The sequence below is a fragment of the Tiliqua scincoides genome, chromosome 3 (assembly GCF_035046505.1).
Source record: "Tiliqua scincoides isolate rTilSci1 chromosome 3, rTilSci1.hap2, whole genome shotgun sequence".
In the NCBI taxonomy this organism is placed as follows: Eukaryota; Metazoa; Chordata; class Lepidosauria; order Squamata; family Scincidae; genus Tiliqua; species Tiliqua scincoides.
Window position 1 is genome coordinate 24756763 of NC_089823.1, and position 15509 is coordinate 24772271.

Here is a 15509-nt window from a genome sequence, read left to right on the forward strand (position 1 = left end):
CATGCCAAACTTTCATGCATGCCCCGTTGTTGTCTTGTTTTGCTGTATTGTTTTCTGATGAAAGCACATTGTGCTGCATGAGAGGTGGCTCTACTGGCCCAATTCTATTGGGCCAAGCACCAGCAGAATGCTTGCACTGCCAGTACTGGGTGTTGTAAAAGAGACCCTCTGTGGTGGCCAGGAGGCCAGCGCCAGCTGGCCTCAGCACCAGGAAGCACCAGTGATAAGTGCTTCTGCCAGCCGGTGGTGAGGCTTTTGGGGGCAGGGGGAGGCCCGAGCTGGGTGGAGCAAGAGTTGACTGAGGAGAGGATCAGGCCCAGGAGAGGGCAGGGGTGGCAGCAGAGTCAGCCACTGAATTCTGTGCCCCTACTCATAGCACCTTAAAACCCAACACAAGATTTCTCGGTTCTGCATCCGATAAATAGTGGATGCAGATCCAAGGAGACCCATTGCCACCAGCAGAGCTTGACACAGGGTAAGGGATCAATGTTCCCAAACATTATTGCTTGTGACCCTGAATACAGTTTTTCTCTCAGTCCATTGATGGATGGAGTTGATACATGATGATGATGATGCTCCAGATCGCTTGGCAATTATGTCATTGTTATTGCTGAGCACTGGAGCACCAAGAGGGAAGCTGTGCAGAGCTTCAATTCCAGTTGCACAGTTGCGCAGCTTACACGAAACACTGCTTCCCGCAACTCTTATGAACATCCAAGCAACCTTCATTTGGGTTGTGACCAGAATGGCTCAGAAGGGGAGGGGCCGCTTGCAAGCTACAGTGTGGCCCCCTGCAAAACTCAGTGCATTGCATTGGATAAGGAACCACTGCAATTGGGCTTGTTTTTTGAACAGGAGGCCTGAGAAGCTTTACCCTACATGCTGAACTCAGCACACAACCCACAATAGCCAGTGTCATATAGACAATTATGAACAACCATGCCCACATCTGAAATGTGAAAACAAACACTGAATGTAATTGCACACTGAAGCCTCAAGCCACATTTATAATAAAAACATGTTTATGTGCAGTGAGTCAATGATGGAAGTTGCAGTGATCTAAAATGACATTTCATGTCCCTGAAGTTATGGAGAAAACCACGTAAAGAGCATTTATCATTCCTATACTTTATGGTCTGTAAATAAAAGATAATGGGAGACATGTTTTCATTTTATTCAGTTGTTTATGTCTTTCGGAAATCGACAAATCTGCAAGATCGGCCATGATGGCTCTATAAATCATGGGATATGTTTCATTGCTTGAACAGACAGTAAAAAGTCATATCTTGTGCTTCTTAAAGCTTCTTAACTGTAAACTAAAATAGCCTGGAAGGAGAATATAATGAAGCCCCCTAGATTCAGCAGTTGCATTTAATTGCTTTAAGCCTAAGTAGCATTCAAGTCAATATGGCATGTTGCTGAGAGATGTAAGGAACAACAGGAAAGTCACACACTGATTAGGAATTGAAACAATTTTTTTTCTTAACCTGCTAAAACATTGACAAGTTGTGGGTCCTTCCTTGGATGCTATAACAGCCCTGTGAAGAAATCCCATCTCTCCACCTACTTCTGCCAGTCTCAGATGTCTGTGTCTTCACCCCAACCCAAAATGTTTCTCTCCTGGCACAGATCACTGACTGTTGTATGGTGACCCAGCTGAAGAAGGGATACTGCAGGGACGTTAAACTTGTTTCATTCCGAGGGCCAAATAGCATTCATGATGCCTGCTGAGGGCCGGAAGTGATGTCATTAGGCAGGAACTGATGTCATTAAACAGGTCATAACCAAAAATAAGCACTTTTTCTCACTTAGGAACTCATTAGCTGCATATGACAGAAAAGAAAATATGCAAATCTTGATCATATTTCAAGGTATAGGACAGCCCAATTTTCATGTGGGCTGCCCTTTTAGCAGTGACACCATAGCACTGCTTAGCAGATGCAGTGCTGTGGTGTCACTTTTTACCTGAGGGCCAGGTAACCGCGGACTGCATCCGGCCCCTGGGCCTTATGTTTGACACCCCTGGGATATTGACAGTGATGCAGAGATATTCCTGTACTGAAAAGCCCTGCACTTCAGTTGCCTTAAAAATGAACGCTGCAGGCACATGTATCAGACACTGCTAATCTCAATGTTCATCTCACTGGGCCACTAAATGTCATGACTCCAGTTCTGTGTGGTTAAACACAGAACTGTTCCAATCCTACAGAAGGAAAAGGGACACAGGTTTTCAATGTTAAAAGCAAAAGGGCACTTTTCTCTCAGCTGGGGCTCCAATACCAGAAGTGACTCCAGCTGAGAAAAAAGCATTTATAATGGAAAGGAATTGCAAGGAGGTAAAATTACAGATTTAATTTAATTGGGTTAAGCTTCCCACACTTCCATGCACCTTTTGCTCTCAGACCTTTCATTCTCCCTTCTTCTGTGTAATTGTGACAGTTCTGTGTTTAAAAAAATAGAGCGGCAGCCATTCTGTCTAGTTTAGCCCTGAATGCAGGAGTAAATATCCTTTCATTCCTGAGATCAGAGTTTCCACTTAAGGCCTTGGGCATTCAGAAACAGAGCAATAGAATGGTCTCTTCCAGTGGTTAAAGACACTGGACTGTCAGCTGGAAGGTTGGCAGCCCAGGAGTTTGAGACCCTGGTGCTGCAGAACAGGGTGAACTCCCACTTGCCTCAGCTCCAGCCAACTTAGCAGTTCGAAAGCATGTAAATGTAAGTAGATAAATAGGTGTCACTTCGGTGGGAAGGTAACATTGTTCCATGTGCTTTGGCATTTAGTCATGCTGGCCAATGACCACAGAAGACGTTTTTTGACAATGCTGGCTACCTTGGCTTGGAAACAGAGATGAACACCACCCTCTAGAGTCGGGCACGACTGTGCAGGGGGTCTCTTCCATGTAGGATATTCTGGTTTGTACTCACAATGGAATCCTGTGTTGACTTCCATTGTGTTATTGATGAAGCTAGCACTTTTTAAAAAAAATTTAAGCTATATTAGAATACTGTTTTAGTTATGTTTTATTTCTCATAGGCACCTTGACTGGAAAAGAAATTCAAAAAATAGAATGCCTTTCTGGCTACACGTGTTGCTGGAGATTGGTAGAGCAGAATGTACTAAATGTGCAGAGCTGTACACTGGGCCCCTATAGCAGCAATTTTCAGCTGGTGTAGCATAGCACATTGGTGAGCCATGAAAGGTCCACAGGTGTGTTGCGGGAGTTTGGAGCACAGCAGTTGAAAAATCGCTGAACAATTTCTTTTGGTCTCTGCAGCTCTGCTTCTAGGGCAACTGTAGTGACAAATTGTCCCTCTTCCTGCACAGGCTCTAAGGAAGAGAGACAGATGATTCATTGCTATGGACAGTTGCTCTAGAAACAGAGCCACAGAACCCAGATGACTTTCCTAGAAGCCAGAAGTAATATCACAAGAAGCACCAACCATAGAGAAAACCATAGAGATCAATGTGCCATGAGAAGAAAAACAGTGAAAATCACTGCCCTATGTTGTATTCTGTCCTCCCCATTGCTCATTGGGTGCTACCTTTGCCACCAGTACTGAGAAGCCATGGGGTGAGCTTGACCAAGTGGGCCTTATCCTGAGCATGGGCCCTCAGCCAGTGTCCAACCAGACTGACCCTTAACACCAACCCTCATCAAATCAACATTTGAAAACCTTTCTGCAGCTCTGGGGGGTTTAAACCGAGTTCCTAATGCAGTGAGTTAGTGTGTGTAGTGCAACTATTCAGAAAGGAAACTAAAAATACAAATCCCCCTGCATGTCTTTACAGATCTGGAGCTTGGTATAAAAATGCACGTAATTTGCAAACCTTGCTCTGAGCATGGAATTTATGTTTTCTTGCCACAGATTTTAGATTTAGCATGAGAAAGCAATGCTTTGTGGCAAATATTGCTCACAGTTCTAGTCTCCCTCTCTCATCTTTTATTTTAGCAGAAGTTTCAGATTACTTCAGGAAATTCTCTAGCAGCAGGTTTCTTATGGAATTATGCTGATCTGAACGTCCATAATACCTGCCCCTTTGTAAATTCCACAGTGAAAAATGAGTTGTATAAAAAGTAAAAGTGTAACACACTGGCCGCACTGGGCTCACCGCAGGTGACAGTGTAGGAAACAATTAGCCTGGTGACTGAAAGACTTGTTATGAGAGGAGATGACATACCTCTTCTTGAAGTCCTTTGTCAAGCAAGCACCTATTCAGACAAACAAAATAACTGAAGCAGAACTGGATGGGCAGAGGACAAGGCAGCCTACCAAGTGCCGCTGTACAACCACCATTCCTGTCAGTACAGGGACTTATAAAGGAACACTCTGTACATCTCATCCAAATGAAAAAGAGTGCACCACATCTGGGCTTCAGGGCTGTTCCCGATTTCCATTCAAAGCCATGTCATGTTTATTCAATGCAAACCAACAAACAAATGGATGCAAGTGAAATTACTCTACCTGACTAGGTCTAGGGGATATTAAATAGCATATTAAAGGGCATTGGCACGGGTAGGCAGCACTAGCTAGAGGGAATACACAGCACTAAGTTTTGCACCACACCTCACCGCTGCATGCAAGTGACCCCTCTCCCTCCCTTCTGGGGCCATTCCAGGCTGCTAGAGCAAAACGGAGGTGACACCTTCATTTTGCTCTAGCACCCAGAATGGCTCCAAAGGGGAGGAAGAAGATGCCGCGTTGAGGCGCCATGCAAAACTTAATGCTTTGCACCCCCTCTAGCTATGCCATTGGTTTGCACCAGATGCAAAGGAGGACCTTGACAAATACAACAAAAAAGGAAGACACTCCCCCCAGTGAAAACACCATATTGCAATTGGGTTTAACTTGTGCTACTTTTTTAAACACAGTGACCAATTTTTAATGCATGAAACCTGAATATACCTTCCCTCCCTCACCAGGCTGGAGTAGGCAAAAACATTGCCATCCACGGCCAATTCGGATGACAGAAAATAATTCCTACTCAGTCCTCATAATGAACGATCAGCTAATCTCAGACTGTATATACACATCATGGCTTGTAAGCTGTGATGGACTTTTCCTCCAGAAATCTGTCCAATCCCATTTTAAAGGCATCTAGGTTGGATGCTATCACCACATCCTGTGGCAAGGAGTTCCACAGACTAATCACACGCTGGGTAAAGAAATATTTTCTTTTGTCTATCCTAACTCTCCCATCACTTAATTTTAGTGGATGTCCTCTGGTCCTGGTGACAAGTGAGAGGTAAAAGAACATCCCCTATCCACTTTATCCATCCCCTGCATAATTTTGTATGTCTCAATCAGGTCCTCAGGTGCCTCTTTTCTAGACTGAAGAGCCTCACGCTCTGCAGCCTTTCCTCATAAGGAAGGTGCCCCAGCCCAGTAATCTTTTCCCCAGATCTCTCCAGAGAACAATAGTTTGTAATGATGCAGCATTGTGCAAAGGACTCGCTGCAGTACAGAAGTGTACTCAGGACGCAAGCTCTGTAGACCTGGATCTTGGTATGTTCTGTCAGCTTCTTGTTGGACCAGACTCTCTTTGTGAGTCTGGAAAACGTGGTAGCTGCTTTACCGATGCGCTTGTTTAGCTCGGTATCGAGAGAAAGAGTGTCGGAGATCGTTGAGCCAAGGTACACAAAGTCATGGACAACCTCCAGTTCATGCTCAGAGATTGTAATGCAGGGAGGTGAGTCCACATCCTGAACCATGACCATCCTCGGCATCACCTGGCAGGACAAAGTTCCAAACAACACAGTCCTGGAACGTGCTGGAATCCCTAGCATGTATTCACTGCTGAAACAGAGACGCCTGCGTTGGCTTGGTCATGTCGTGAGAATGGATGATGGCCGGATCCCAAAGGATCTCCTCTATGGAGAACTCGTGCAAGGAAAGCGCCCTACAGGTAGACCACAGCTGCGATACAAGGACATCTGCAAGAGGGATCTGAAGGCCTTAGCGATGGACCTCAACAAGTGGGAAACCCTGGCCTCTGAGCGGCCCGCTTGGAGGCAGGCTGTGCAGCATGGCCTTTCCCAGTTTGAAGAGACACTTTGCCAACAGTCTGAAGCTAAGAGGCAAAGAAGGAAGGCCCATAGCCAGGGAGACAGACCAGGGACAGTCTGCACTTGCTCCCGGTGTGGAAGGGATTGTCACTCCCGGATTGGCCTTTTCAGCCACACTAGACGCTGTGCCAGAACCACCTTTCAGAGCGCGTTACCATAGTCTTTCGAGACTGAAGGTTGCCAATACAATACAATGTGCAAAGGAAGGTCCCTGGGGGAAAAAATAGTGGCTTCTTAGCTGGCAGCCCCTAGGATCAGCACTGCTGCTAACATCTGCAACACAAGTGGCAGCAAAAGGTGAATAAGGGAAGCCCATTGATCCCATCCTTTCACTCTTGAAAGCTGCCCTGAATTTAACTGAAAGTCTTCAGGGGAGGACTTTTGCTCCAGCCTCATTTTAAATACATTGGAGCATGCTGTTCTTGTCAGGTTGTGACATCTGAATTGTTTCCACCTTCTCTTGAGTTTTTCAAATGCAATCAATTACAATCTACTTTAACACAAGAAACTGAGCAAAGTATTAATAACGATCTCATCTCAAGGCTTCCCATTTGACGTGTAAGTTTAATGTCCATTGAAGTTTTTAAAAACAATTTTATTGGCAGCGAAGTCTGGCAAAAGATACTCCATATCTTATCTTCTTATCTCCCTGCATAGCTCAAGACTTTGGCAAACATATTAGCTAAGAAATTGGAAAGCTTGGCTGCTTTGTGATATACTTTACAATCTATTGGGCTGTGAACTAACAATCCCTACCTTGTAGCATGTAGACAAACTGTTGCATTCCAGTGTCCTGTGTTTTTTAAAGACCTGATTTGTGATTTTTTTTGTTGTTTTTGCTGTAAATCTCAATTCATTCATTTGAGTAGGATTCATTCATTTGATTTTTCATCCCACTTTTCTTCCAGGACTATTCTAATACATGCATGCATGAGATTTCAACCGGCCATTGTTGAGTTGTGCCTTGAAAGCAGATGTGCAAGTATTAGCAGATCACACTTTTCCCAACATGGAAATAAACCATATTGCCGTCTAATCTGGCAATATCTGGCAATATTAAGCTGCTATGAAAGGCCCCAAAGCAAGACAGGCTGGTTAATTCCTGGGTGGTTGGCAAACCTTAGCGGGAGGTTTAACTTCAGTTACTAAGGGCCCAATCCTATCCAATTTTCCAGCACCGGTGCAGCCACAATGCAACCCCAAAGTAAGGAAACAAACATTCCCATACCTTAAGGAGGCCTCTGTGATTACCTCCCCACCACAGGATGCCGTGCATGCCCTGTTGGCATGGCTGCACCGGCTCTGGAAAACTGGATAGGACTGGGCCCTAAAACAGAATGAAGATAGAAATGATGCCCTTCAAAACATTTACCTCCAAAAGGGAAAACAATCTATGAGAAAGAAAATGTGACCACTGTCACTTTGACTTGATTGATGGCTGCTGAAATTGCAGAGTTTCACCACAAAGTGAGTCTATGATCACTGCTGGCCTGCAGAGGCTGCAGCTACCACTTAGGCAAGCATTAACATGATCTTTAGCAGGAAGCAGGATAAGCCCTATTTAGAAATCAGGAAGGCAAATCTTATGGCGCAATAGTGAAAGAACAAGAGAATAAGTAAAAGCAGGAATGATAAAATGTGCAATTGATTTTTTTGATCAAATCGCTTTTAGGGCTGGATCCCATACAACTTTCCAGCCCCAAAGCAGCCACAATGCAGCCCCACAGTAAGGAAACAAACATTTCCAAACCTTAAGGAGGCCTCTGTGACAGCCACCCCACTGCAGGATGTGGTACATGCCCCATTGGCATGGCTGTATCGGCCCTGGAAAGTTGGATACGATTGGACCCTTGGATTTACAACTTTGTAAAAAATTTTAAATAAAGGAAATGTGGAATGCCTTGGCTGAAGTATTTAATGAGGTTTTTATATTTTGGGTTTGAAAGAATATATTTAGATCCAACTGGATTATGGAGAAATGGGTGTTTAGCAAACATGCAGCTTGCTAAATAATTCACTTGCTAGAATTATTTGGATGGTTCTGCTAAATTATTCTTTGGCTACAACCATCTTTTTTCATTCTTGTTCTCTGCTATAATCTGGATGACATGAATTAATATAACGTGTCCTGGGACCACGGTATCTGAGAGACCGCCTACTCCCATATAATTCCGCCCGCTTTCTTAGGTCATCAGCAAGAAACAGGGCCTTTTCATGTGTGGCACCACTTTTATGGAATTCACTACCAGAACATCTAAAACCTGTCCCTTCAATATAAAGTTTCCAGCCGGACCTAAAAACATTTTTATTTACATTAACTTTTGTGGGTGGGTATGGGTGGAACATTCCTGGTTGCCTTTATATAACAAGTTTTTTATTGTGTATTTACATGTTTTTAGTTGGTTGTGTATTGTGTTTTACCTGTCACTGCCTATGGATTTTTAGAATTATTATACTACTGCTATGCTGGTTTTAGATGATCTGGATTTTAACAGCTTTTAATCATTCTATACTATGTTTTATGTATTAAGCTTTGTAAGCTACCTTGAGCTTTTGGAAATGCAGGGTATAAATGTTTTAAACAAACAAACAAATAAAATATATAGAGGAAAGAGAGGTTTCCTCTATATTCTTCTGATGATGGATTATGGAGCTGCCTCACAGCCCAATCCTGAGCTGCCCGGGGCGCGCAGCTTCAGCGGCACCGAAAACGACTGCACACCTCGGGCTACCACGGATGGCACCTTGGGAGAAGGGGACTTTTGTCCCCTTCTCCTGGGTAAGGAAAGCAGCCGCACAATGGGGCTACTCACTTTACCACCGACCAAAAAGTCGGCAGTAAGGTAAAAGTGTTCGTATAGGGCGCCAAGCCTTACGTGAACAGACAGGATCCAGTGGAGAGGAGCTCCAACTGACCTGCCTCTCTGCCTCCTTGCTCCCTCCCCTGGCATTTCTCCCACCCACCCTTTCCGGGTCATGCCTCCTCCCCACCCTCTCTCTGCCCTCCACCTGCCTCCCCCCTCCCTGGAATGCTTCTTCCCTGCCCCCTCCCTACGGCTCAGCGGTCCATAAGACTGCCGAGCAGCGGATGGGCACCCACCTAGCACTAGCCCAGCGCCAGCCAGTGCTGAGCTAGTACGGGTGCTGGCCCGGCAGTAAACCTCGAAGATGTGCCTTACAGCATGTTTGCGACAGTGCGCGCTAGCGGGAAGCCGTCGTGCCAAGATCAGGATTGGGCTCTCAGACCCCTGGTGCTGAGGTGCTGTGCCACTATCAAGAAAGCTTTCCCTGTTGTCCTGCCAGTCAAGCCTGAAAAACCAGAGGTACCTATAGGAGGGCCCCCAGATGACCTCACCAGTGGATGGGCCATCTCATATGGAAGAAGGCAGTCCTTAAGACACCTTGACATTTAAAGGAACTTAAAGGTCCAAACCAGCAACTTTAATTGTGCTCAGAAATGAATCAGCAGCTGTTGTAGACAGACAGAGTAGCATTCCAAGAGAATCAAACTGCCTCATCCTCCCATCATCACAAGGGCTGCTGCATTCTGCACTAACTGCCGTTTTCAAACAGACTTCAAAGGCTGTGGCTGTGACCACTTACATCATGTTACAATGATACAATGAAGCCTTGATGTCACCTGTGCATGGATCACAGTGATCATCTTGGATAATACTTCTACCCTTGCTGTTTGCTAAGGAAAAACTTGGTGAACACGGAGCAGTCATTATCATCTGTGTAAATCGTGGAGCTGCTCTAACACAGGTGAGGAGAATTAAAGAAAACAGAAAATCACAGATTTTAATGGGAAACAGATGCTTAGAAATTAGCAACACCAACAGCAGCTGTAGGATGATAGTATTATTAGATGTATAATACAATGTCCTATTAGGAGCCTAACAGGACATTGTATTATACATCTAATAATACTATGTCCTGTTAGGCTCCTAATTGCTCCCTACACAGCTCTACTGAAGCCATACACAGCGTAGCATGCCCTCTTCTAAACAGCCTGGAAAGATAAAGATAAAAACAAACTGGACAGGATCTGATTGCACAAGAACACAAAAGAAATTAAGCAGCTGGCTGGACTGATTAAGAGAATTACGTAGGGGTAACTTAGCCACAACAATGAATAATGTGCATGATATATGCACATGTCAACGGTACGAAATAGGTACAAGAAACAAATTTGTCCAAAGAGAAAAGAGCAGGAACAAGGTCCAAAGCAAAGTGAAATCTGAGCGTCATGACAATTATTATCACCATTATTTATAGAGTGCCATTTACATTTACGTTTACAGCAGAAGAGGAGACAGGTCCCTGCTCCCACAAGATTCACCATCTAAAAAAGTGACTTGTTGTGTTACTCATTCTCAGTGGCTAGTAGGTGCCCCACCCTGCAATGGCTGCTTATTGGCCCAGTGCCTGCCCCACCCCTTTCTCGGTTCACCCTTGCAGCACTTCTCTGGCTGCTGCCATTGCAGTTAGGGGGATGAGCTTATTGGCTCTTTGGACATCACACCAACATCACACCAGTGACCACTGATGATGCACTAACTTCACAGCAACGCTGCACCAATGTCAGGACACAGTTCCAAAGAAGATGGACTGTGTTGGACTTTCTGTGGACATTGTCAACATTACTGGGAAGGGCTGCCCCAGTGTTACTGGGGTGGCTGTACCACCATGGCTTGCCTGGATGAACTTAGGATAAGGTGGCCATTGTGCTGGAATTGGTGCACTGTCAGTGCAGCATCTGAACAGCACTGTGGCCCAAGACTGCGGTTCCATGCATACTTATCTGGAAACTCAGTGAAAGTTCTTTCTGAGTAGACATGCACAGGCTTGGATCGTAAGGCGACACAGAAAGTAGGCAAGGCCACTTAGAGTCGGTGGAGGAAGAGGAACAGACAATTTGTTACTACAAACAGTTGCCCTAGAGCTGCAGAACGTGGAAGAGTTTCTTAGAGGTGACATCACAAGTGGCAAAGACCATAGAGGTCAGTGTGCTGTAAGAAGAAAAAGTTGAAAATCGCTGCTAGAGAGGATGATGGGGCTTCACACACCCAAATGTGTGTCAGTAGCCACACCATGGTAAGAGCGGCTCTAATGTATTTGCTTCCGTTCCAAATAAGTAGGAAAGACACATATTGAAGAGTGCAGATCATGGAGGTCAAAACAGACCCATCTGTTTTTCCCTTACAAAAAGGGTCCATGCTGCCATGCCCTCAGATAAAAAGGCAAGAGCTTTTATTATGGTATTGCACCTCCCTCCCTTTTTTAGATGATGCCGGAGGCATAATCAGCTCTCTCAATATTTTGAAATCATTCTAATAGACAATAGCTGGAATTTCCCCAGCCCTTCTGATGGTTTAACCCAGTGATTTTCAACCTTTTTCGTCTCTCGGCACACTGACAAGGTACTAAAATTGTCAAGGCACAAAGTTTTTTGACAATTGACAAGGCACACCATGCTGTTGGTGGGGAGCTCACATCCCCATTGGCCCTACTAACAAATGACCCTCCCTCAAAATCTCGCGGCACACCTGCAGACCATTCGCGGCACACCAGTGTGCCACGGCACAGTGGTTGAAAATGGCTGGTTTAACCATTCCTGTGGTTCCATGTCTCAGACACAGATCTAAGGCACTGCATCCTGGCATAATTAAATCTGTCTCTCAGGCAGCTGATACATTTTTGTCAGCAAATGAAGGTATTATTTCGTTTGCATCCCAAAACGTCAAATCCTGGAGCCTGTTCTGACGCTCAGCTTTGAGGTCTACATCCCATGGCTTCTAAGCAAAAGATTAAAGATTTTTCTGCAAACAGACTGACCTTCCGCTCCAAAGCATTCAGTGCTCTTACAAAATTCACATTAATTCATAGCTTCAATAAATGCACAAGAAAAGCAGCTGCAAAAGGCTCATTCACCTATAGACAAGAATCTCCTCCAGCGGTGAAATATCAGAGACATGGTGCCCCATCTGTTTTTTTGCACAGTGGGATGATACCAACCAAGATCCTCCAAAGATTTATGCAGCATTTGAGGGGCTCAGAGCTGATTAGTATGAATCCTATGGTCTTCTACAGAACAAATATTCCCGACTGTTCTGTGTTTGCTTTGCAGATGAAGTGTGTACACACACACACACACACACACACACACACACACACTCTCTCTCCAAGTGTGCATTCCGCAACCATAAATCTGTGTTTCTGAGTACTAATAGAAGTGTTCGCTCCTCCCAGGACTGTAACAAAGGAGCCTGTGAAGGCCTGGCTTCCCTTCAGAAATATTTCAGGGCCCTCCTTGAATGCGCAGTATGAATTTTAATAAGTTTTTAGCCTTTGGGGCTGTGGGCATACAGAGAAAAGCACACAGGCAGTATGCTACCCAATTGCTCACTTTGGTACTTAAGACCAAAGTGCACATTACAAGTCACAGCGACACACACACAGCAACAAATTGCCAAGGGCTTGCCGACCCAGGTAAGCCGGTGGGGGAGGCCAGAACAGGGCTGAGGGAGCGAGATAGGGAGAGACAGAAGGGTGGACAGGAAGGGCGTGGGTTTGATAGCAATGGTGTTCATCAAATTCAAACCTCTTTCCTGGACCCAGTCCCCTGACCTGGGTCCATGCAGACTAGCACCAGCAATTTTGCTATCGCAGGTCCACATAGAATAGTCCAGGTCTCAGAGGCTTACACCTGGGTAAGAGAAGAAATGTTCCCTTACCCAGAGGAGACCTCCAGGACTCTCCCCCCCCCCCACACAAGATGCAGTGCAAACCTTTTTGGTGCGGCTGCATAGGTGGGTGGGGAAAAGGTAGAATTGAAGCACAATCCTAAGCAGTGCACCGGCCCAGTACTGTTGCAAATGTGCCATAAGGCATGTCTGCAACAACTTGTGAGTTGGGGAGGCCAGCAAAAGGATGCTGAGCAAGCCCCAGGACCCATAAGTTTGCACTGGCCTTTCCAGGCTGTTGTGGGTTATTTCTGGGTAGACATGTATGGAATTTTGCTGTTGGACCCTGAGCACTCATTTAATGGTCCTGAACTTACTCCTGTGACCTTTACAGTGACTCAGAAACCTACCAACCTTAAAAAAGAATATCTTAACAATTTAAAAACATCAGGCTCAAGTGAAAAGTCGTGCATAAATAAATAAAATACACCCTGATCCCAGCTGAAACTAAAATCAATAGAACTGGAGTAGAAGTGCTCATGTTTAGGATCTTCAGATTACATTTTTTCTCATAACATCCAGTGGACCCGCAGAAAGTAAAATGGGTCAAAATGAGATTAGACTCACTGGGTTTCATCAGTTAAAAGGAGTAGCTACCACCTGTTTACCACATATGCCCCGAGACTATAAGAGATATGCAGAGGTAACATGAGGTCAATCATCCCCTTTCCAGGATAAAGTGGGGGTCCTTCTTCTGTTGAAACGCACTGCTGCCATTAAGGTTTATTTTACATTATGTTACATTACTGAAGCTTATGGCTAAATAGTCGGTGGGTGTGTTTAAACTTGAGTAAACTGAAGATTTACTTACTCAAAAGGAATTAATCAAACAAAGAACGGAGAGCCTAAAAATAAAAGGAAAACATTGCTAAGCTAGCTGATTACTCTGCCCTCCCACATTGTTTGACTCAGAGAACAGGGTGCAAAATCTTCATTAATTGTATCTATGTAAGAGATTCAGAATCCATTGTTCAAGATCAGAAGCAGGCAAGCTTGGTCAGCACTCATAAATTGTTTGTCTCATGGTTCTTGCACATGCTGTATGGCTAGCAGAAAGAGGGAAATACTGACACAGTTCTAGAGGGTTTGGGGGCCAGTTCCAACGTGCAGTACTAACGTGCAGCACTAACATGAAGCCATTCCATGTAGCTCGGGGTCAACCACATAGTAAGCTGAGCAGATTTCAAGTGGAGAGAATTTTTTATAACCTGAAATGGTACCAGCAAGTTTGTTTGTAATCAGCTTAAGGCTTCAGTCCTACCCACTAAAACGGAGCTGGACAAGATGATAGCTAATATGTGGATTTGCACCGATATGGGCAGAAGTGTAATGGTAGCCATCTTAGCTGGACCACAAGACCAGGCTACCCAACTGGCATGGAAAAGACCAACCTAGAAAGGTGAGCAAGCACCACCACTTGGAATGGCTAAACCTATTTTTAAAATATGATTATCTAAACATTCTGCAGTATTGTGGAGCCTGAAAGCATACTTCCAACACTAGTTAATCCAAATAACAGCCCTATATAGGATTGGGCTGTCAGGGGAAGAGCTTTAAGACATGGAAGAGTCTTCTGCTGTTGTAAAATGGCTGCCAATGGCACATACAATGCTACATCAGTGTCCATTCTGACAAGGCTTCTGCAAGAGACTGTAGCACTGCAGCTTCACCACCAGATCCCACTGAGATCACCAGACCCAGTAAATCAGCGGTGGGGGCAGGAGAACAGACAGGGAGGTGGAGAGAAGACTAGTGGTGTAACTGGGCAGGGAGGGGGGAGGAATCAGGGGGTGAAGGGAGGGATAAATCCGGTCACAATTGTACAAATTGGATCTTATCCCCTGCATTTCAAACCTCCCCATTCCTTTTCTCCCCTCCTTGGTCAGTTATGTCCAATGCAGTAGCGGACCTTTCCAGCCCTGAGCCCCGGGGCAAAGATCCATGATGGCGCCCCACTGCAGGATGCTGCTGCACCTCCATGTACAAATCTGCCTGCCCACTTACTTGGAGCATACAGTGCCTCATGTGACTCCAGAATGTGTCGGGAACGATGCTTCAAACCAGCCATTTTCGACCAGTGTGCCACGGTACATTGGTGTGCCACAAATGGTCTACAGGTGGGCCATGGGAAATTGGAAGAGGATCATTTATTAGTAGGGCCACTGGGGGATGTGAACCCCCCACTGGCAGCACAGTGTGCCTTGTCAATTGTCAAAAGACTGATGGTGTGCCTTGAGCATTTTCGAGCCTGATTGTTAGTGTGCCATGAGATGAAAAAGTTTGAAAATCACCGCTTTAAACTGTGCTTCTGGAAAAATGGAAGCACAGTTTTCAGCCCTGTCGGGAGCCTCAGAAAGGCTTCCGTGGGGTCCTAAAGGTGCGTGAGACTCTGTGCCTGGAGCATTTGCCCCCTCAAATTAATGGGAGGTCTGCCACTGGTTCAATGAGACCCATAGGTGGCCCCAGAGCTTATGCAGAAGTAAGTAAAAATGTTTTTTACTTACCTCCCATTCACCTTCAGGTCTCCCCCCTCCCCCCCCGGATGCAATGAACACCTTTTTGGCATGGCTTCATCAGCGTTGCGAGCAGGGGAGATACATTACTTCACTTGCTCTGACTATTGTTCTGCAAGGCCAACGCGCAAACTTTAATACTAACATGTCTGGTAAAGTAGAGTTGGCCACTTGGTCTGCACAGA